The following is a 10,580-nucleotide window of genomic DNA, read 5'->3' as shown; positions in this document are numbered from 1 at the left end:
GAGAGAGAGAAAGGGAGAGAGAGTTCTAAACAATAGAGAGAAAGGGAGAGACAGTTCTAAACAATAGAGAGAGAAAAAGGGAGACAGTTCTAAACAATAGAGAGAGAGAAAGGGAGAGAGAGTTCTAAACAAGAGAGAAAGGGAGAGACAGTTCTAAACAATAGAGAGAAATGGAGAGAGAGAGTTCTAAACAATAGAGAGAGAGAAAGGGAGAGAGAGTTCTAAACAATAGAGAGAGAGAAAGGGAGAGAGAGTTCTAAACAATAGAGAGAAAGGGAGAGACAGTTCTAAACAATAGAGAGAAAGGGAGAGACAGTTCTAAACAATAGAGAAAGGGAGAGAGAGAGAGTTCTATACAATAGAAAGAGAGAGAAAGGGAGAGAGAGAAGGGAGAGAGGGTTCTATACAATAGAAAGAGAGAGAGAGAAAGGGAGAGAGGGTTCTATACAATAGAAAGAGAGAGAGAGAGAGGTAGAGAGAGTTCTAAACTGTAGAAGAGAGAGAGAGAGCGAGAGAGAGAGAGAGAGAAAAGAGAGAAATGGAGAGAGAGTTCTATCCAAAAAAAGAGAGAGAGAGAAAAGGGAGAGAGGTTCTATACAATAGAAAGAGAGTGAGAGAAAAGGAGAGAGGGTTCTATACAATAGAGAGAGAGAGAAATCCAGGTCTACAGTTCTATACAATACAATGAGAAGAGAGAAAGGGAGAGAGAGTTCTAAACAGTAGAAAGAGAGAGAGAGAGAGAGAGAAAGAGAGAAATGGAGAGAGAGAGTTCTATACAATAGAAAGAGAAAGTTCTATACAATAGAAAGGGAGAGAGAGAAAGGGAGAGAGTTCTAAACAATAGAGAGAGAGAGAGAGAAAGGGAGAGAGATAGCTCTAAAGAATAAAACAAATCAAATCAATTGGTCACATACACATGGTCAGCAGATGTTAATGCGAGTGTAGCATAATGCTTGGCTTCTAGTTCCGACCGTGCAGTAATAGCTAACAAGTAATCTAACAATTTCACAACAACTACCTTATACACATAAGTGTAAAGGAATGAATAGAAATATGTACATACAAATATGTGGATGTGCGATGGCCGAATGGTATTGGCAAGATGCAGTAGATGGTATAGAGTACAGTATATACATGAGATGAGTAATGTAGGGTATGTAAACATTATATATAGTGGCATTGTTTAAAGTCAGTAGAGATACATTTAAATCACATTTTTTTTATTATTAAGTGGCTAGAGCTTTGAGTCAGTATGTTGGCAGTAGCCACTCAATGTTAGTGGTGGCTGTTTAACAGTCTGATGGCCTTGAGATATAAGCTGTTGTCAGTCTCTCGAGTCCCTGCTTTGATGCACCTGTACTGACCTTGATTTTTGCCTTCTGGATGATAACGGGGTGAACAGGCAGTGGCTCAGGTGGTTGCTGTCCTTGATGATCTTTTTGGCCTTCCTGTAGTTTGCCCCCAGTGATACGTTTGCAGACCTCACTACCCTCTGGAGAGCCTTACGGTTGTGGGCGGAACAGTTGCCATACCAGGCGCTGATACAGCCCAACAGGATGCTCTCGATTGTGCATCTGTAAATGTTTGCGAGTGTTTTTGGTAACATGCCTAATTTCTTCAGCCTCCTGATGTTGAAGAGGCACTGCTGCGCCTTCTTCACACGCTCTCTGTGTGGGTGGATCATTTCAGATTGTCCGTGATGTGTAAACCGAGAAATTTAACGTTCCACCTTCTCCACTACTGTCCCGACAATGTGGATGGGGGATGTGTTCCCTCTGCTGTGGCAGGTCCATGATCATCTCCTTTGTTTTGTTGACGTTGAATGTGAGGTTATGGCAACCAGAGGTTATGTAAATAGTGCTTGAAGATGAGGTTTTGTGTTTAATGTCCTCAGGAAATGGAGCAAGGTTTCAGAAATTGTGTTTTAGCAATTCAGAAAAACTGTAATAGTCGCCGTGGGTACAACATCACCGATGCTAATAAACTCGCTCACTGAATCAGCATGTACATCAATGTTGTTGTTCGACGATATCCGGAACATATCCCAGTCCACGTGATCGAAGCAATCTTGATGCTTGGAATCAGATTGGTCGGACCAGCGCTGAACAGACCTGAGCAGGGGCGTTTCCTGTTTTAGTTTCTGTCTATAGGCTGGGAGCAACAAAATGGAGTCGTGGTCAGATTTGCCGAACGGAGGGCGGGGGAGGGCTTTGTATTTATTGGTAGGTACTGTGCACTGAAATTAGGTCACAGTTAGGCAACGATTCAACGTGCCAGGCCACTGGCATTTCACATGACCTTTTAAGTGTGTTTACATGTGTTTACGAAAGAGAGAGAGAAGAGGGAGAGAGAGAGTTCTAAACAAAAGAGAGAGAGAGAAAGGGAGAGAGTTCTAAACAGTAGAAAGAGAGAGAGAGAAAAGGAGAGAGAGAGTTCTAAACAAGAGAGAGAGAGAAAGGGAGAGAGAGTTCTAAACAAGAGAGAGAGAGAAAGGGAGAGAGAGTTCTGAACGAGAGAGAGAGAGAGAGAGAAAGGGAGAGAGAGAGTTCTAAACAGTAGAAAGTGAAAAAGAGAGAAAAGGAGAGAGAGACTTCTAAACAAAAGAGAGAGAGAATGGGAGAGAGAGAGTTCTAACAGTAGAAAGAGAGAGAGAGAGAGAAAGGGAACGAGACAGTTCTAAATAATAGAGAGAGAGAAAGGGAGAGAGAGTTCTGAACAAAAGAGAGAGATAAAGGGAGAGAGAGTTCTAAACAATAAAGAGAAAGAAAGGGAGCGAGACAGTTCTAAACAACAGAGAGAGAGAAAGGGAGAGACAGTTCAAAACAATAGAGAGAGAGAAAGGGAGAGACAGTTCTAAACAATAGAGAGAAAGGGAGAGACAGTTCTAAACAATAGAGAGAGAGAAAGGGAGAGACAGTTCTAAACAATAGAGAGAGAAAGGGAGAGAGTTCAAAACAATAGAGAGAGAGAAAGGGAGAGAGAGTTCTAAACAATAGAGAGAAAGGGAGAGACAGTTCTAAACAATAGAGAGAGAAAAAGGAGACAGTTCTAAACAATAGAGAGAGAGAAAGGGAGAGAGTTCTAAACAAGAGAGAAAGGGAGAGACAGTTCTAAACAATAGAGAGAAATGGAGAGAGAGAGTTCTAAACAATAGAGAGAGAGAAAGGGAGAGAGAGTTCTAAACAATAGAGAGAGAGAAAGGGAGAGAGAGTTCTAAACAATAGAGAGAAAGGGAGAGACAGTTCTAAACAATAGAGAGAAAGGGAGAGACAGTTCTAAACAATAGAGAGAGAGAAAGGGAGAGACAGTTCTAAACAATAGAGAGAAAGGGAGAGAGAGTTCAAAACAATAGAGAGAGAGAAAGGGAGAGAGAGTTCTAAACAATGGAGAGAAAGGGAGAGACAGTTCTAAACAATAGAGAAAGGGAGAGACAGTTCTAAACAATAGAAAGAGAGAGAGAGAAAGGGAGTTAGAGTTCTAAACAGTAGAAAGGGAGAGAGAGAGTTCTTAACAATAGAAAGAGAGAGAGAGAACGGGAGAGAGAGAGTTCTTAACAATAGAAAGAGACAGAGGGAAAAGGAGAGAGAGAGTTCTAAACAGTAGAATGGGAGAGAGAGAGTTCTAAACAATAGAAAGAGTGAGAGAGAGCGAGAGAGAGAAAGGGAGAGAGAGTTCTAAACAGTAGAAAGAGAGGGAGAGAGAGAGAAAGGGAGAGAGAGTTATAAACAGTAGAAAGAGAGAGAGAGAAAGGGAGAGAGAGAGTTCTAAACAGTAGACAGAGAGAGAGAGAGAAAGGGAGAGAGAGAGTTCTAAACAGTAGAAAGAGAGAGAGAGAGAGAAAGGGAGAGAGAGTTCTAAACAGTAGAAAGAGAGAGAGAGAAAGGGAGAGAGTTCTAAACAGTAGAAAGAGAGGTATGCTCTTCCACTGTTGTCTTATTGAGAAAGTTTAGACCTGCCACTTGTAGAAGCTCAAACAAAGGGAAGAGCTTTGATTTAGTTACCATAGCACAGAGTCACCTCCCCATTGGCAGGCCGAGGTATCACTCGATGCAAAATGCTTCGGGGCAAACAGGCTGAATGCTGGTGAGCTTTAAAAAGGCTCTCATGCACAACTCTCCGCCTAGAAGCCTATGGGCTCAGATGATTTACGTTTGATTAAATTGATGACAATGCATTCACTGTGTCTGCATTCCCTGGGGAACCCTACAGGGCAAACACACACACAAGCACACACACATACATACACAGACACACAGACATGTAAACACGCAGACACATGTAAATGTACACACAAGCGTACATTCATACACACAACACATGTTCGTGTGTACAACACATGTGTGTGTGCTTGTGAACATGTGTGTGTGTGTGTTTGTGTGTGTGTGTGTGCGTGTGTGTGCGTGTGTGTGTGTGTGTGTGTGTGTGTGTGTGTGTGTGTGTGTGTGTGTGTGTGTGTGTGTGTGTGTGTGTGTGTGTGTGTGTGTGTGTGTGTGTGTGTGTGTGTGTGTGTGTGCCAGGGTGTGTGTGTATAGGAACGTGCTACCCCCGAGGATTGCTTGTGTAACATTTGTCTCTGGCGGTTGTCCCATTTTTCTGACCTGGGGGGGAAGTACTAGTCCTTCTGTCTGTCTCTGTTGAGTAATGCAGGTCTTTGTGCCAGTTCAATGGTATACAGTCTGTTGACTGACTGACTGTATCTGTGTATAATAATCCTGGGTTATGGTGGCAAGAGAGTTTCATTGTCATTGGTTGTGCAGATGTTTTCTGTATGATGTAAGCAGGGGAGACAGGTCTCCTTTTAAGGGCCCTGTTCAGTGTTCTATCAAACCAAGTCCAAATATGCTATATAGGTAACCTCACATACTCCTCACATGAAAAATGAAATGACAATTGCATGTTGATTCCAATTTGATTTCTCATACACACAGTGCTTAATTTGTAAATTGGGAGGTTTCGGAACAAAAAGTGACCTGGGGGGCTCTGAGGTCCTGAAACGCATTTAAAATAAATCACCTTTATATTAAAGCATTGCATGCATATTATCACTTTGTCATAGAGCACACACATCTTACAGAAGATACACACATTTAAGCTTAGGGTCCAGGACAAATGTTGCCTTGTATAAACACATTTCATGCAATTCTACATCATTTTAGAGACTTCAGCAAATCTTTTTTAATACCTCACAAATGGCAAATCTGAGATCAAATCTGAGAACTTGAATCCATCAATAGCCTCGACCTAGGTGTGTAGAGACACATACTGTACAGTGTGAGGAGGACATTATTCTCCTGAAAAAGCTTTTCGGTTTCTCTGACTCACCCAATGATGTGCAGCTCACTCACTGGCGATGGCCGATGCCTAAACCTGACCTCTCTCTTGTTTAACTGTGTAAAACAATCCTGTTTGCTCAATAGGCCTATTTGAAAGTTGATCACATATCTGGTAGCCTACAGATGACTCATCTCTTTTCAGCAGAATCTATTTGCCTTCAAATCGGTGTTTTCCCGCGATGTTTGGCTATTTGAAATATATTGTGAAAGGCCTGTTTTTGCAGGAATGCTGTTCACTGACAGATTTGCAGCGCGTTCCAGACTTTAGGCAATAAGTTGTGATTGGGCTACACACAATCCACAGCTAGCCTATTTACAAAAAAAAGCTATTGATCCTCCATGGATCAAGAGTGTATGACTCTAAAGGAAATAACTGACATGCAACCCAGGCCCAGCCCATCACAAATCAATTCTTACAATATCAGGCACGTTTTCACACATTTTTTTACAGGGCAGGAGAATTATAGAGAAGGCAACCTCAATTAACTCGGATTGATTTTATTCACATTTTTACATTGCAAACAGTGAAATAATGTTTCATGCCAAGAGAGGTACTGAGGTACCGATCCTGGCAAAACTAATTAAGCACTGCATACACAGGTAGAATGGTATTTGGATGTTTATAATGGAAACGTGGTCATTATTGGTTTGGCTTGAATATGGCCTGTAGCATTTCTGGATCATTTGAGGCTAGGCTAACTGTTTGAAGGAACATCTAAGGTAATGGAGCACTATTAAACCCCAGCCATATCAATACTACTAGGTGGTGTGGGAGGCGGGACAGTTACGCCAGATTGAATGCGGTTATGAAATCTTGGCTGAGAGGCTTATGCAAACACACACACACACACACACACACTCAGATTGTGTATCCAGGTACTGCATATCAAATCAAATCAAATCAAATCAAATCAAATGTTATTTGTCACATACACATGGTTAGCAGATGTTAATGCGAGTGTAGCGAAATGCTTGTGTTTCCAGTTGTGCTTCCAGTATATAAATAGTAAAGTGTGTGTGTGTGCCCGTGTGTGCCCGTGTGTGCCCGTGTGTGCCCGATGCAGTTCTATAGAATGGTCATACATTACCTGTAAATGTTTTGTGGTTTTCCAGTCCTTTACGCCCACGATGCACCTAGCTAAACGGCTCCAGTAATCCCATATTCATTGTCTATATTTGTCATTTTCTCCCATCTGTTTGTTTTTGAGTCTTGGTTAATGTTCTCCATTGCTGCATCAGTGCCCACACTCATTTGATAATTCCACCATTTGTAGAGAGTTATGGATTTGCCAGACGGTCTGTCTCATTACTGAGTGTGTGCAGACAGCCGGAAAAACACACGCGCACACACTTACATACACTTACACACACTTAGGGCCAACAGAGGAGGAGGTCTGAGCCATAGGGACAGGATGTTCTGGCCATCCCTATTATTGCTGCTTTAATGAAGTGTCTTTAAGGAGAGGCACAGAGGAGAATGAAACATGGACACAGACAAAAGAAAGGGATGTTGATTTGATCCCAGCCCCCCTCTCCCCGCTCATTTCATTAAGCGCCATTTAGTCCACAGAGGATAAGTATGTCAGCTTTACTGTAAGTCATCAACAGTGAACACAACAACAAACAGACAGAACATTTAACAGTAGTGACCTTTGACATGGACAGACTGCGGGAAACGTTTAGGAAGACTGAAGAGCTTTAAGTGTCTGTTGAGCTTAGCATCAGATCATTTAGTTCTGAGAAGCAAGTCAGTGATGAGGAGCAGCTCTCTGTGTGTGTGTGTATATGTGTGTGTGTGTGTGTGTGTGTGTGTGTGTGTGTGTGTGTGTGTGTGTGTGTGTGTGTGTGTGTGTGTACCCATGACAACCATCAACTGTGGACCAGATGAGTGGCGGAGGCTGTTTTCATACCTCACTGACGATGATCCATGTCATTCCTGTTCCCCCCTCTCTTTGTTAGTCCCCATCTGTTTAGCATATGCAAATTAAACCTTAATGAGCCTCACGGTTAATGAATGAAGTAAATAACAGTAACTATTTAATATTCAAATGTATGATTTTACAACCTTTTGGTCTCCTTTTCTAAGATGTGTGATTATGGGGCAACTTCAAATTAGCCAAAGTTGTCATTGCAGTATTCCTCCCACATCACGTACTCTAGTTCCAACCGTTTTAAACAAATGCTTCCATTGTTACTGAGAATCAATCCCTAAGGAAGATAATGTTCTGTTCTGTCAGGAAAAAGACACATCAATTCAGGAGTCATTCACCCCAGCTTGCGATGGTACAGTCAACTCCGATTCTAGAATCCTCCAGTAGAATGATGGCTTTGATAGGATGACATGGAATACATGGAGCTATGCACTGGGGCCCTTCAGAGGCAGCCTCTTGTAAAGTCATGTCTGAGTGGCTGGTAAAATGGAAGACACACATGTCTCTAAATGTCACTTTTTGTCTCCTAGACACAAATTGAGCCCAATGCCAGGCAGTTACATCAACCCCCCTTTCTTATGTCCATCCCAAATGGCATCCTATTGCCTATTTGGTACACTACTTTTGACCTAGGGCTCTGGTCATAAGTAGTGCACAATATAGGGAATAGGGTGACTTTCAGAACACAGGAACCATCTCTCTCTCAACACACACAAGCTAACCTGTGCCCAAGCCTAATTGGTCATAGTGATCTCCACAGTGAGGCAGGCAGGAACACACACTATGCACACAGCCTGTTCTTGTACAGTGTGTGTGTGTGTGTGTGTGTGTGTGTGTGTGTGTGTGTGTGTGTGTGTGTGTGTGTGTGTGTGTGTGTGTGTGTGTGTGTGTGTGTGTGTGTGTGTGTGTGTGTGTGTGTGTGTGTGTGTGCGTGCGTGAGTGTGTGTGTGTGTGTGTGTGGGGCTTTTGATTTTCAGTCTATCAGAAAGTGGGTCACCATTTCCGTCTCAGCTGGGGTTTCTGGACTGTTTCATGGCTGTTTGGGTTGGACAATGTGGTGAACACCTCCACTGCCCTCCCATTGTGTGTTGGTGCTTGCGTGCGTGCATACACACGCTTCTTTCTCCGTGTGCGTAATTTCTGGTTTTCATAAGGTTTTCATTAGGTCTACATTGCTACAGCTACCACAGGCTAACGTTAGCATGGATTACCCACGATAAACACTGAGCTTCCCAAATCCCAGACTGTAGCTTTAATGAACGTAGTGTTCTGAAAAGCTGTTGAATAACCTATACCTCAAGTGTGAATGTGTATGCTTTCAATTGTGATTATAATAAATTCAACCAGCATTGTAAGTACTGCAAAGCTTTAATAAGGCTTTAGCTACAGTTCTTTGAAGAAGTGATCATTCAGTATCCTTGATGGTTTTGGAAGTCTGTGGTAATTGGTTATAATCTGTAGAGACTTTATGGGACAAATAGAATGCCTCTTTCCCTGAGGAGAAACACACACACACACACACACACACACACACACACACACACACACACACACACACACACACACACACACACACACACACACACACACACACACACACACACACACACACACACACACACACACACACACACACACACACACACACACACAATGCTCATTATCTGCAACAAGATAGAGTTTTACTGGTTAGTTCTGGAGAAAGCCAACAGCCTTTAATGTTTTGTAAGGGGCAGATGTAGCCTACAGTCTATAGGTTGTTTTCCCCTGGTGTAAGGGGCTGATGTAGCCTGGTATAAGGGGCTGATGTCCCCTGGTGTAAGGGGCTGATGTAGCCTACAGTCTATAGGTTGTTTTCCCCTGGTGTAAGGGGCTGATGTAGCCTACAGTCTATAGGTTGTTTTCCCCTGGTGTAAGGGGCTGATGTCCCCTGGTGTAAGGGGCTGATGTGGTGTAGCTGATGTAGCCTACAGTCTATAGGTGTTTTCCCCTGGTGTAAGGGGGCTGATGTAGCCTACAGTCTATAGGTTGTTTTCCCCTGGTGTAAGGGGCTGATGTCCCCTGGTGTAAGCTGATGTCCCCTACAGTCTATAGGTTGTTTTCCCCTGGTGTAAGGGGCTGATGTCCCCTGGTGTAAGGGGCTGATGTGGTGTAAGGGGCCCCCCTGGTGTAAGGGGCTTGGGGGCTGATGTCTGATGTAGCCTACAGTCTATAGGTTGTTTTCCCCTGGTGTAAGGGCTGATGTCCCTGGTGTAAGGGGCTGATGTCCCTGGTGTAAGGGCTGATGTAGCCTGGTCTATAGGTTGATGTAGCCCCTGGTGTAAGGGGCTGATGTCCTGGTGTAAGGGGGCTGATGTAGCCTGTCTATGTTGTTTTCCCCTGGTGTGTAAGGGGCTGATGTAGCTGTAGCCCCTGGTGTAAGGGGCTGATGTCCCCTGGTGTAAGGGGCTGATGTAGCCTACAGTCTATAGGTTGTTGATGTAAGGGCTGATCCCTGGTGTAAGGGGATGTAGCTGATGTGTCCCCTGGTGTAAGGGGCTGATGTAGCCTACAGTCTATAGGTTGTTTTCCCTGTTGATGTAGCCTCCCCTGGTGTAAGGGCTGATGTAGCTCGGTGTAAGGGGCTGATGTCCCCTGGTGTAAGGGGCTGGTGTAAGGGGCTGATGATGTAGCCTACAGTCTATAGGTTGTTTTCCCCTGGTGTAAGGGGCTAATGTAGCCTGGTGTAAGGGGCTGATGTAGCCCTGATGTAGCCTGGTGTCCCCTGGTGTAAGTGTGTCCCCTGGTGTAAGGGGCTGATGTCCCCTGGTGTAAGGGGCTGATGTAGCCTGGTGTAAGGGCTGATGTCCCCTGGTGTAAGGGCTGATGTAGCCTGGTGTAAGGGGCTGATGTCCCCTGATGTCCAATGGTGTAGGGGGCTGATGTAGCCTGGTGTAAGGGGCTGATGTCCCCTGGTGTAAGGGGCTGATGTAGCCTGGTGTAAGGGGCTGATGTAGCCTACAGTCTATAGGTTGTTTTCCCCTGGTGTAAGGGGCTGATGTCCCCTGGTGTAAGGGGCTGATGTAGCCTACAGTCTATAGGTTGTTTTCCCCTGGTGTAAGGGGCTGATGTCCCCTGGTGTAAGGGGCTGATGTAGCCTACAGTCTATAGGTTGTTTTCCCCTGGTGTAAGGGGCTGATGTAGCCTGGTATAAGGGGCTGATGTATTCTAGTCTATAGGTTGTTTTCCCCTGGTGTAAGGGGCTGATGTAGCCTGGTATAAGGGGCTGATGTAGCCTGGTGTAAGGGGCTGATGTAGCCTGGTGTAAGGGGCTGAT

Source organism: Oncorhynchus masou, chromosome 26, assembly GCF_036934945.1.
Source record: "Oncorhynchus masou masou isolate Uvic2021 chromosome 26, UVic_Omas_1.1, whole genome shotgun sequence".
NCBI lineage: Eukaryota > Metazoa > Chordata > Actinopteri > Salmoniformes > Salmonidae > Oncorhynchus > Oncorhynchus masou.
The sequence above is the reverse complement of the archived record's forward strand: the minus strand, read 5'-3'. Positions refer to the sequence as shown.